This window comes from Dipodomys merriami, unplaced genomic scaffold, assembly GCF_024711535.1.
Source record: "Dipodomys merriami isolate MVZ:Mamm:240054 unplaced genomic scaffold, mDipMer1.0.p SCAF_23, whole genome shotgun sequence".
In the NCBI taxonomy this organism is placed as follows: domain Eukaryota; kingdom Metazoa; phylum Chordata; class Mammalia; order Rodentia; family Heteromyidae; genus Dipodomys; species Dipodomys merriami.
This window is the reverse complement of record NW_027203715.1, coordinates 7634754-7648825: the sequence shown is the minus strand read 5'-3', so window position 1 is coordinate 7648825 and position 14072 is coordinate 7634754. Positions and strand designations below refer to the sequence as shown.

The following is a 14072-nucleotide window of genomic DNA, read 5'->3' as shown; positions in this document are numbered from 1 at the left end:
CCAAGTATATTTTAGATATGAGACCCTTGTCCGTTGTATGGCTAGTAAAGAACTTCTCCCAATCTGTGGGCTTTCTATTGATCTTGCTAGCTATGCCGTTTGCCATGCAGAAGCGATGAAACTTTATGCAATCCCATTTGTCCAATCTTTCTTTGATTTGTTGTGTTTCCTGGTCTCTATTCAGAAAATTTCGGCCTGAGCCAAGGAGACCTAGGGTTTCTCCTATTCCATCCTGTAATGTTTTCAGAGTGTCTGCTTTGACTTCGAGGTCTTTGATCCATTTGGAGTTGATTCTGGTGCAGTGTGATATGTAAGGATATAGCTTTAGTTTTCTACATGTAGTTAACCAATTTTGCCAGCACCATTTACTGAAGAGGCTGTCTTTCTTCCATTCTATTGTATCAAATCCTCAAAGAAACAACTGCCCAATAAATAAGTGGGCTAAAGACTTAAAGAAAAACTTCTCTGAAGTAGAAAGAAGGATGGCCAATAGACACATGAAGAAATGCTCAACATCCCTAGCCATAAAAGAAATGCAAATCAAAGCAACATTGAGATACCACCTCACAACAGTTTGAATGGCAAAAATCAAGAACTCTAACAACAACAGATGCTGGAGGGGATGTGGACAGAAGGGAACCTTACTTCATTGTTGGTGGGAATGTAAACTTGTTCAACCACTTTGGAAAGAAGTATGGAGGTTCCTCAAAAGACTTCACATAGACCTCCCCTATGACCCAGCAATCCCACTTTTGGGCATTTACCCAAATATTTACAAACAAGATCACACTAAAGCTTCCAGCACAACTATGTTTATTTCAGCATTATTTACCATAGCTAAGATATGGAACCAACCCAGATGCCCTTCAGTATATGAATGGATCAAGAAAATGTGGTATATATACACAATGGAATTCTATGCCTCCATCAAAAAGAATGACATTGCCCCCTTTGTTAGGAAATGGAATAACTTGGAAAAAATATATTAAGTGAAGTAAGCCAGGCACAAAGAAACACAGGTCCCATGGTTTCCCTTATTTGTAATATCTACTATATGTATGAGTCAAGTGGAAAAAGTAAGATAATGTTATGTTAGGAAAATGAATCCTTAGATAGGTATCTTAATGTTTTTTTTCTTTCATGCATGTGTTTCTAATGCATTTATAAGATTATTTCTTTGTTGCTTTGTATGTCCCTCCCCCACAGTATAACCCCCGCTTTCAATATATTTGATGTCAGTATAACTTGTGGAGGAGATGGGGAAAAACAAGTCGTTTAAGGATTCAGGTGGACCTGTTGCAACAATGAAAAGTACAAATTGTCATGTCAAAAATGAGCTTTACAATGTCGGTGGGGGGGATATGGGGAAGGATTGGGTGGGCGGGGAGGGGGGAGGCTGGGAAGGGAGGTGAAGGGTAAACAAAGGAGGAGGCTGCAATGCTTGGTAAGAAATGTATTCATTATCTTGCCCATGTAATTGTAACCCCTCTGTACAGTATGTTCACAAATAAAATAAAATTTAAAAAATATTCTTAGTCAAATACTGGTAGATATGCTAGGTGGGACCTCCATCACAGCTTGGCCTCAATCCTTAACCCACTGAGGAGTGAGAGTGCTTTGGCCAGACCTGCCTTCAGTTCTGACCCAGCAGCCTTATTGGGTTTGGGGATCATCCAACCTGATCAGTTCCAGTACTAGAGACCCAGGAATGTCAATTTGCTGGCCAACACCTACTCCCTAGGACTCCCACATTAGAAGCTAATTGCACTTTGATATACCTTGGGGCAAGGACAGAAAACATCTTGCTTCTAGTCACAGATCACCCCCTGGGGAAGTTTACTTTCTAATGAGTGAGATCAGCTTGGCTTAAAGATCTATACCCCACTCATCTCCACCCTACTCCAACCTCAGGCCTGGTAGAGGAAAGCTTAGGGAAATTACTATTTCCCAACTTTACTAGCAGCAAGGAACTTGCACCTCACCCAGTTGTATCTTTTCCTTAGAGCTTTCTAAAAGTTGCTAAATTCCCATAGGTCCTGTTTCTGAATAAAAAGGGGCTTACAGGTTATTGGTGGCCATGGAGGAATGCCTGGCACAGACAACCTACCTGAAGCCTCACTGCAAGAAGAGTGAAAGATTCTGGCAAAAAGAACCCTTGACTGATGTGGCCTCCTGTGAAAACAGAAGTGTTCGACCTCTTCCTGGCCATTGTAGGTTCTAAGCAATTGAGATTTCCATCTTACTCATGTAAAGTAACCATACCCAACAGGCTAGCTCCATGCATCCCTTTTGTCCTTACAACTCCCCCTGGGCCTCAGATAGCTTTGAATGCTGGAAAAGTGAGTATGAGAATGGGTCATTGGGCCATGACTCCCCTTCTCTCCTTCACTTGGAAGGACAGAATCAAGCAGTTCTTGATACACTATGGGGCTGGTCAGCTTTTCACTCCCTCAAAGAGCTAGACTCACTTCTGTCCTTAATGTTGCCAGATGCCTTGAGAAACTACCCTGGCAACCAAGATCTTGCACTCATCCTGTGAGTTCTGCTTCACTGTAAACTGAACTGTAAGCACAGGGATCGGGGTTCCTGCTACAGTTTCTGGAGAATGTGACTGCAATCCCTCTGATGGGGCATGAGACAAGAACCTATCATTGTGTGAAGGAGAAGTAGATCTGTAATGGCCAGTATTCATAACTGCCTTTTGTGGTTCCATTCCCAAAGAGGAATGTGTAATGGGTGGCAGGTATAGCCAGTCCTGTGTCAGAATAGAGGAGGAAGAGGCCCTGCTACCTCAGTGCCCAGACAAGCCTTGAACGTCAATCCTGTCAGTACTCCAAACATCAAATTGGTACTAGGAAAATTGTAACATCTAGTTTTAGTTTTCTTTCTCTTCAAACTGCATTTTTGCTACTGGCATGCTATTGAGAGATTGCTAACTTTAAAACTGGGCCAGGGAAAATAAAAAATATTGGCATTTGTCATACTCCTCTTCAAAATAGCAGGAATACCATGAATTTGAAACTCCTCTTGAGCACCAGTCCTATATTGCTAAGATTAAATCCTGCTGGCCACCTTTATATTTCAAATGCATTGAAAGAATAAAAGGGATTCTTAAGAAGAATAAGGACTAAGAGTATAAAATGTATACTTCTTTATTTATATAAATAAGGCTTTCATACAATTATATTTAAAAGAAATCTGTATTTTTACATTCACCACCAGTGAGTTTCTGACAGGAAAGGCTGTGCATAATGATACACAGCAAGGATCCCACTCCAGGACAACAGGAGCTCAGGAAAGCACCATTAATTTGAGAAGTAGGCAGGCTCTGACACTCCTGTTGCACTGCTAGCAATGGGAAGTCTTAAACTAGTTCCTACACCAAGTCTTCTTCAAATTCCCCCTGTTCATCAGCAGTGTCATCTTGGCACTGCTGGTATTCGGACACCAGGTCATTGATATTGCTCTCAGCTTCAGTGAACTCCATCTCATCTATGCCATCACCTATGTACCAGTGCAAGAATGCATTGCACTGGAACATGGCACTGAACTGCTCTGAGATGCACTTGAAGGGATCCTAGATGGCTATGTTGTTGCCGATGAAGGTGGCCGACATCGTGAGTCTATGTGGGGGTGGGGTGGGGGGGAAGGGAAGGGGGGATGTCACACACAGCCGTCTTCACATTGTTGGGGATCCAGTCTCCAACGTAGCTGCCGTTCTTGTTCTGCATGTTGAGCATCTGTTCATTCACCTCTTCATGGACATGCAGCCTCGGAAGATGGCAGCCGCTGTCAGGTAGCAGCCATGGCGGAGATCACAGGTGACAATCAAGTTCTTAGGGTCAAATATCTGCTGGGTGAAGCTCGTGCACTGAGAGAGCATGGTACTGCTGGCTGGCACGGCTGGCCAGGGGCACAAAGCCAGGCATGAAGAAGTGCAGGCGGGAAAGAGCACCATATTCAAGGCCAGCTTGTGCAGGTCTGCATTCAGCTGGCCAGGGAAGCACAGGCAGATGGTAACCCCGCTGTTGGTGCCTGACACCAGGTGGTTCAGGTCGCCATAGTTGGGCGTGGGCAGCTTCAAGTTACAGAAGCAGATGTTGTACAGGGCCTTGTTGTCGATACAGAAAGTTTTATCTGCATTTTCCACCAGCTGGTGGACAGAGAAGATCGCGTTGTAGGGTTCCAGCACTGTGTTTGACACCTTTGGGGAGGGCATGACACTGAAGGTGTTCATGGTGTGGTTTGGGTACCCCTCTTGAATATTGTTGAGAATCAGGGTGCCCATGCTTGACCCGGTGCCACCTCCCAAAGAGTGGGCCAGCTAGAAACCCTGTAGACAGTCACACCTTTCTGACTTCCGCCTCACCACATCCAGTACCGGCTCCACCAGCTCAGCTTCCTCTGTGTAGTAGCCCTTGGTCCAGTTATTGGTTGCCCCGCTCTGGCCTATCAGACACAAGCCATGATGGGACACACACTCCAAGAATATTTACTGTGCCATTTGCATTGTGAAGACAACAGGACTCTTCTGAGCCAACCTTTGCTTTTAATTTAGATAACTTTGGTGAAATAAAGGAAATGTTTTCATTGTATCTGGGACCCTACAAATCACCCAGGTTCTAAAGAAATAAAGACAATGTGGAGGAAGATACATTTTAACCCAAATCAACTACTTGTAGAAATGAAGAACAGAGCCTGCCTCAATACTGGAAATGTAATTAGTTTCACAGGAGGGACAGGAGCACATTGTGATCATAGGAAAGCTAAGCTGCAAGCACTTGTCTGCACCTTGCTCACACATAGCTATGCTTTGATTTCTGGTGTCCTGAAGTAGTTCTCTGTTATTGCCGGGCCTTTGAAATGACCAGCAGTGCTGAAACCTTGTTGGAGGCTTTCCCTGATTGCTGATCTTTCCCTTCAGAGGCTTCTTTGTCATGGAGGGCTTGCAGAGTTGCACTGATCTGAGCTGTCTGAGTGGCCGGGGGCATGACTCCAGTGGACTGGAATAGGTGGGTTAGGTGAGGACACTATCTAGGTGTATAAAAGCTCAGACCAGCACTGGAGTGCCTGGATGTTAGGACCCATAGACCATGATGACATACCAAATATGAAGTTGTCTGGCCTGAAGCTCTGGCCAAATGGTCCTGATCTCACTGAGTCTAAGGTTCCCGGCTCTAGGTCCACCATGATGGCCCGAGGAACATATTTTTTGCCTGTGGAGACAAGAGTTGACTTAGGCCTATAATTGACAAGAAACTTAGGGGCAGAGCTTATGATTCTGAGTGACTCTCAGCATTCATTACAGAAATTACAGCATTTGAGACATGGAAACAGAAAAGATTGGTTCAGCCATTGAGGGATTTTTTGAAGAGGAGATTAGCAGTGGTTCTCTCACTTCAGCCCTCCCTTCTTTTCAGGCCTCCTGGTCACTTCCGCCTTTTGCACACCATCCCATCCCTGCCAATCCTCCAGGGCTAGTCAGTCTTTACTGATGCAGTCAATATAAGCTAGCTTATGTGGATTCAGAACAGGCAGAAGAAAGTAGAAATGCATTTGGAAGGTGGATGGAAAATGCCTCTCAACTGTGACTACCCTTTTTGCCCCTTGGCCAATGAGACAGTCATGAGACAATCAAATTGCTTCAGCTTTCTTGTCATCAAGAGGTGATTCAAACTTATGCATTCTCTTTCTTGACACTGTCTCTCAAATTACAGAGGAACAATATGGTAATCTTGCTTCACAAAAAAAAATGGAAAAGACAACATTGAAGGAAAAGCTCATTGCTTCATGATGAGTGTTGGGCTGTTAAGAGCCAGTTGTCATTGTTGGAGTTTTTTAAAGTTACTCACCCATAAATCCTTACAGGTGTCTTCCTTGCCAAGGTAATTCAAGTCATTGATTGATATTACCCTTTAAAACTTCCATGGACATGTTGAATATTTTTGTGATTACCATCTTGTTGTGAGATGAAATCCATTTCTGACTTAGTAAGGAATGGACTTGAGAATTCTGATAATTCTATTAGAACTTCAATTCTGAAGGAAGCTAAATAAATCTTGATAGGATAAGAACAAATATATGTGAACTAATCCTTCCTCTTCATCCCTTTTCCTTCCCCAGTACTGTTAATTGGGCCACTGGCTCCTCTTCTCCAGTTCCAAATGCCTCAGGCCTTAACCCATTCCTTCTCCACCTCCTCGCATTTTTCTCGTCTCCATTCCTGCCAGTTTTCATCTTCAGGTTCACCTTTAATTCACCTGCTATTGTCTCTGCACATTCCAACACTGTAGATTCCACCAAATGTGGCTTGTCAAGGGAAATAATTATACACTATTTTCTTCTCATATACTTGTACTGTACTCTATAGTAAATCCACTGGCTACATAGCATGTACCTGTTATTAAGTATGATGTCATGTAGAGACACTTGAATGTGTGTGGCAGATTATTTGTAGGTTCTATACAAATACTATTTTATATAAAGAACTTGAGTGTGTGAATATGTTGTTATTGGTGGGGGTCCTCGAGCCCATTCCATGAGGATACTGAGGGGTGATTGAATTTTAAGTAATGGTGCTGTTTTCATACTTCTTTAAATGAACTTATGAACTTATTAAAAGACTATTTTTTCAGCCCTTTGTTTATGGATCAAATCTATAATCCTAGCTAATCAGGAGGCTGAGATCTGAGGATCATGCTTCAGTGTTGGCTCAGAAGGGAAGGAATGTACTTGGAACTCTTATTTCCAATTAACCACACACACGCACACACACACACACACACACACACACACACACACACACACACACACACACACACGCACCACAACACAACACAAAGCTAGAAGAGAAGCTCTATCAATTGAGCCACTAGTAGACTTCCATGTGAACAGTGACCTGATTGAGCCTCACAGGTGTCTGCTGGACCAGACATCCATTAAAAGGGCTAAAGGATGCAGATATCTCATACAAGCTGTGTGACATCTCTGATTGGGTCTGGGATGGATATGGCCACAGACTGTCCTATGACCTTGAGAGTCATATAGCTCTCTCCTACAGACAATTAAACCCTGTACAAAGCATCCCAGTAAGTACCTTCCCTTAGGACCCCTCCTGTCTAGCAAGACATTTGATATTCTCTTCTTCAATAAATCATTGCTGTTTTATTCTTCCCTCTGCATCCATGAACTCATTCTTTGCGATCATAGAGACAAAAGATGTGATTCAGTTATTAGGTTTTCAGTATCAACATGATGGCCTGCTTCAAAACAGAACTTTTTTCTGCTTCCTGGGCACCAAAGCTGGTGGATCCTGAATGCTTTTATCTTGAGCCCTTTTTGTGTTGCCACCAAACCTGTGCTAGAGTATCATCAGTGCCCAAGGGACACACCGGGAATGCGTTTGTTCCAATCATACATGGTATACCTAGGTGTTGAGTCTGCAAACATGATGGGTACTCACAGATGTGTGACTTAGTGATGTCAGCCACTCAGCACAAGGTTTCCCTGGACCAGAGTCTCATCTCCATGCATTGAGTGGATGATAGGTGAAACCTTTGTTTCTCATACACAGATTATATCCTGATTGTTCCTAGCAAATGAATTCCATAGACCACAGGGGAAACAAGCTGAATCCTTCTTTTAGTCATTTCTTCCCTAACACTGACACATCTGCTCCTTGAAGACACCATGGCCACATACCTCTCAGTAGAGGCTTTCCAAGACCCTACTCCATCATGTCACCCACCCACTTCAGATCTTTTAGCAGCCACTTTCCTCTAATAAACACTTCCCTCACGTCCAGCCTCCCCTATGAAAGTCTTCACTGTTGGGTTTTTATCCTAATGTAGGGGTCACATGCTTAACTATCAAGGTCATGGTTATTTGATATCTTTGGGGTCTACACACAGGACTGCTCAGGGCCATATTGATCCAATGTCTATGGCTCTGTTCACAAGACTGCTCAGTGCCAGTGCCAGGGTGATGGGATGTATAGTGTCTGCATATGGGACTGCTCAGTACTATAGTGAATGATGCAGAATATCCATAGAAGGGCACCATTTTCCCATTGAGATTTTCAGCTTTCATTACTTGTGTATAGCTGGAATTTCACACAGCACTCTAAAATCTATGGGAATTTAGGAGAGAGCCTCTTTATCATGAGTTAGCAGAGAATGGAATAAAATAGAATACTCAGCTGTAGTGGTGGTGGCTCTAGCTGGTATTTCTTGATAGCAGACTAAGATCTGAGGATCTAAGTTCAAGGCCAGTCCAGGCAAGAAAATTCAGTGAGATTCTTATCCCTAATTAACCACCAAAAATCCCGAAGTAGAACTATGACTGAAGTGGTAGAGCACTAATCTTCAGCAAAAAAAAAATCCAAATCAATGTTTATGCATTAATTTAAGCCTTAGGACCAACACACACACACACACACATACACACACACACACACACACACACACACACAACCATTTGTCCAGCACTGGTGGCTCACACACCTGTAATCCTAGCTATTTAGGACGCTGAGGTCTGAACTTCAGAGTTTCAATCCAGCCTAGGCAGAAAAGTTTGAGACTTATCTCCAATTAACCACCAGAAAACCAGAAGTGGTCCTGTGGCTCAAAGTGCAAAAGCACTAGCCTTGAGGGACAGTGTCTAGGTCCTGAGTTCAAGCCTTTCGACTGACAAGAAAAATAAAATGTAACACCTGGATCAGGTCCTTTGTCTCCTTTGTTTGAGGAAAGAGTCTACAGACAAAAAGGAAGAGGTAAGACAGCATAACTTTATTGAAGGAAAAGACCATCAGAACCCTTGCTAGACAGGAGAGGCCCATGGGAGGGAAGGCACTAGTTGGTGTGGGTTATGTAGGTATTAATGAGGTGTCTTTAGGAATGAACTATATGTCTCTCAAGACCATTGGACAGTCTGCAGGTCATATCACTCCCCAGGCCTAGTCAGAAGCTCCACAAAGCCAACCCAAGATCTTTATGCATTCTTTAGTCCTTCTGAGTAAGTTATAATTTTGGTACCTACCTCTGGGGTATAGTCACCTCATCACAGTGTTCATTGTTCCAGGGGCGATGGGCCATGATATGATGTCAAGGAGCCTGCACACAGGACTGCTCAAGGCCAAAGTAAAAGAGAACTTCTATGGGAGAGAGACTTTGCCTCCATTGCACAGACATGCTCTTTTTATGCTCTGATAACTCTGGGCGGTTTTTCCATGTTTTCTCATTTTTTTCTCCAATGCTTTAGATGGAAACCAGGACATCATGCATGTAAGGCACGCACTTTCCCATTGCACTTATATTTCTTTCCTTGGATTTGTTTTTAAATGAGCAGTAGATTTCATCTTTGTGTATAGGAAAATAGTTATCAAATATCTCCATTTTAAAGGTTTCAGCTGATGAAGTAGCACAGTATTTTTTATAATCTAAAATAGAGATATTCTGCCTTGGATATGTCCAGAGGCCTCAGACATAAAAAGGCTTGGGATAACTGCTGTGCAATTGGAAAGGCCAGGCTGAAGCCTTTTCCTTTTGCCCCAGCTTGCTGTTGCACCAGTGCTCCTTTCACCAGAAATGCTCATTTTCTCCATTTCTGCTCTTTGACACTTAGCTAGAGGAGTCAGCTCCAGCCCTCTGAGAACTCTCTATGGGGGTGCGGAGTGGGGATTCCAGTATGGGAGAGGGCTTCTCTTCCCCCTCCATCTTTTGTGCTGGTCTTGGGCTTGATCTCAGGGACTGGCTCAGTCAGTTTTTCTGTTTGTTTATTTTTTCTTGTTTGTTTGATTTTTAGTCAAGAGCAGAACTTAGGCAACAGTTTCACTTCCAGATATTTGGGCTCCTAATTAGTGATGAGTCTCATGAACTTCCCTACACAGGCTGGCTTTGAACCTCATTCCTCAGATGTTTGCCTCATGAATAACGTGGATTATAAGCATGAGTCACAATCACCTGGCAGAGAGAGGGGTCTTCTTTCAGACATACCGACTACACAGTGACAAAGATCAAGAGGGGTAGCCTCTTTGTTTCAGCTGACCCCATCTTTTTCCATCACATCCAGCGTCAGTCCTGTACCAGCTATGGAGAAGAGCTTGGTGCTTCTTCAGGCCTGATCTGAATTAATTCATTGATCATACTAATAATAAATAAAATATTTCATGAGTATGTTTGTCTTCTCACCAACAGGAACGGATCTAGAAATCAAGAATCATTTATACCTTAGCTTTCCAACTCCAGAATGTAGAAAATTACTCACGTTGTATATGCCTTTCTTTACTAAGTGAATTAGATCAGAGCAGCCTTCACATGTGCTTCTCACCCAGTGGAGATGATAACAAGGTAGCAAGATGTTGGGCAGTCTTGTATAGAAATTGGGCAAGGACCATAAAAACAAACACATTTTGACTTTGAAAGGCTGGAACAAAATCTACAAAGCAACGGTCCCCATAAACAGGCAGGAGTAGCAATACTAATATCAGATAAAATAGACTTCAAATTAAAATTAGTTAGAAGAGATAAAGAAGGTCACTACATACTAATGAAGGGATCTCTCCTTCAGGAGGATAGTACAATTGTAAATAGTTATTCGCCAAACAACGGAACACCCAAATTTATCCGAGAAACACTCCTTTCTCTCAAATCTCATATAGATCTAAAAACATTAATTGTTGGGGACTTTAACACACCACTATCGTCACTAGATAGATCAACTCAGCAAAAACTCAACATAGAAACCGCAGACCTAAACAGCTGCATAGATCAACTAGATTTAACAGACATCTACTGAATATTTCACCTAGCAGCATCAGAATACACGTTTTTCTCAGCAGCACATGGAACATTTTCCAAAATAGACCACATTTTAAGTCACAAAGCAAATTTGTCCAAATTCAGAAACATTGAAGTTATACCTTGCATTCTCTGAGACCACAAGGGAATAAAATTGGAACTCAACACCAAAAGCCACCAAAGAAAGTCCTATAACATATGGAGGCTGAACAACACACTGTTGAACCACCAGTGGGTCATGGAAGAGATTAGAAACAAAATTCAATTGTTCATGATATTCAAAAAAAATGAGCACACAAACTACCAGCTTCTCTGGGACACAGCAAAGACAGTACTCAGAGGCAAGTTTATAGATCTGAGTTCCTACATCAACAAATTGGAGAGAGCTGAAACCAACAATTTAATGAGACAGCTGAGCTTCCTTGAAAAAGAGCAGCAAGATAAACCCAATCCAGTAGATGGAAAGAAATAAAGAAAGTTAAATCAGAAATAAATGAATTAGAATCCAAAAAAATCATAGAAATAATCAACAAAACAAAGAGTTGGTTCTTTGAAAAACTTAACAAAATTGAGAGACCCTTAGCAAATCTTATCAGAAAAAGAAGAGAACACACCTAAATAAATAAACTCAGAGATGAGAATGGTAACATCACCACCGAAACAACCAAGATTCAGAATATTATAAGGGAATATTTCTCAAAACTTTATGCTTATAAGTTTGAGAACTTGCCAAAAATGGACCTTTTCCTAGCAAATATCGACATGCAGAGACTAAACCAAGATGAGTTAAACCATCTTAACAGGCCCATATCAAGAATTGAAATAGTAATAGCAATCAGAGACCTCCTTTCTGCTGTTTTACAGCGGAATTCTACAAGGCCTTCAAAGCAGAAATCACACGAGTACTCATTCAACACTTCAATGAAATTAAAGAGAAACTTCACTACCGAATTCATTCTATGAAGCTATAATAACCATCTTCCCAAATCCAGGCAGGGACTCATCAAAGAAAGAACTATAGACCCATATCTTTGATGAACACTGATGCCAAACTTCTCAACAAAATTTTGGCAAATCAGCTTCAACAATTCATCCAAAAACATCATACAGCACAATCAAACAGGATTCATTTCAGGGATGCAGTGCTGGTTCAATATACGCAAATCAATAAACATAATTCATCACATCAACAAGGGTAAGGACAAGAACCACATGATTATCTCAATAGATGCAGAAAAAACATTTGACAAGATCCACCACCCCTTTTGAAGGTTCTGGAAAAATTAGGAATCCATGGAACCTTCCTCAATACAATAAAGGCTGTATAAGACAAACCTACAGCCAGTATTATACTCAATTGTGAAAAACTAAAGCCATTTACTCTAAACTCAGGAAAGAAACAAGGATGCTCACTCTCTCCTCTACTCTTCAATCTAGTATTAGAATGCTTAGTTACAGCAATAAGACAAGACCCAAACATAAAGTGGATCCAAATAGGGAAAATGAAGTAAAACTCTCCCTCTTTGAAGATGAGGTGATCTTGTATTTTAAGAATTCCATGGACTCTGCTCCCAAATTACTCATGGTGATTAAAAACTTTGGCAAAGTAGCAAGGTATAAAATTAATCTCCCAATATCAATGGCTTTTCTATATGCCAACAAGGGGAAAAGTGTGGCTAAAATCAGGAAAACAACTCCATTCAGAATAGCCCTACAAAAAATAAAATAACTAGGAATTAACTTAACCAAACAAGTGAAGGACCTCTATGATGAAAACTTTAAAAACCTGAAAATGGAAATCGAAACAGAACTTAGAAAGTGACAAAAAACTCCCATGCTCCTGGATTGGAAAGATCAACATCGTCAAAATGGCAATACTTCCCAAGGCTATCTACAAATTCAATGCGATATCTATCAACATTCCAACCTCATTCTTCAAGGAAATAGAAGAGGCAATCTAAAAATTCATATGGAACAATAAAAGACCCAGAATAGCAAAAACGATCCTTCACAGAAAGAACACTGCTGGAGGAACATCAATACCAAATTTCAAACTCTACTATAAAGCCATAGTAATCAAAACAGCTTGGTATTGGCACAAGAACAGACCTCAGGACCAATGGAATAGAATTGAAAACCCAGAAATGAACCTACAGACCTATAGCCATCTAATCTTTGATAAGGGAGCTAAAAGAAATAGAATGAAAGAAAGACAGCCTCTTCAGTAAATGGTGCTGGCAAAAATGGTTAACTAGTTGTAGAAAATTAAACTAGATTGTTATCTATCTCCCTGCACCAGAATCAACTCCAAATGGATCAAATATCTCAGAGTCAAAGCAGACACTCTGAAAACTTTACAGGATGGAGTAGGAGAAACCGTAGGTCTGCTTGGCACAGGCCAAAATTTTCTTAATATATACCCAGAAACACAAAAAATCAAAGAAAAGTTGGACAAATAGGATTGCATGAAAGTGCATAGCTTCTGTATGGCAAAGGACATAGTTCGCAAGATTAATAGAAAGCCCACGGATTGGGAGAAGATCTTCACTATCCTTACAACAGACAAGGGTCTTATATCTGAAATATACCTGGAACTCAATAAATTAAATCCCCCAACAACAAATCATCAAAGAAACAACTCCCCAATAAATAAGTGGGCTAAAGACGTAAAGGGAAAATTCTCTGAATAGGAAAGAAGAATGGCCAATAGAAACATGCTCAACCTCTCTAGCCATAAAAGTAATGCAAATCAAAAAAATATTGATATACCACCTCACACCAGTTAGAATGTCTATAATCAAGAAGTCTAATTACAACAGATGCTGGAGGGGATGTGGATAGAAGGGAACCTTACTGCATTGTTGGTGGGAGTGTAAACTTGTTCAACAACTTTGGAAAGCAGTATGGAGGTTGCTCAAAATACTCCACATAGAGCTGCAATCCCACTTTTGGGCTTTTACCCAAATGTTCACAATCAACAACACACTAAAGCTCCCAGCACAACTATGTTTACTGCAGCATTATTTACCATTGCTAAGATATGGAACCAACCCAGATGCCCCTTGGTAGATGAATGGATCAAGAAAATGTGGTATATATACACAATAGAATTCTATGCCTCCATCAGAAAGAATGGAATTGCCCCATTTGTTAGGAATTGGAAAGACTTGGAAAAAAATATATTAAGTGAAGTAAGCCAGGCCCAAAGAATCATAGGTCCCATGGTTTCCCTTATTTGCAATAACTAGTATATGTCTGAGTCAACTAGAAAAGGTC

General features: G+C 41.3%; 1 pseudogene; it reads right to left on the bottom strand.

The window, feature by feature from the left end:
- Positions 1–3376: 3376 nt before the first annotated feature.
- Positions 3377–9092, bottom strand: LOC138835148 (tubulin beta-2 chain-like; annotated as a pseudogene).
- Positions 9093–14072: the final 4980 nt, after the last annotated feature.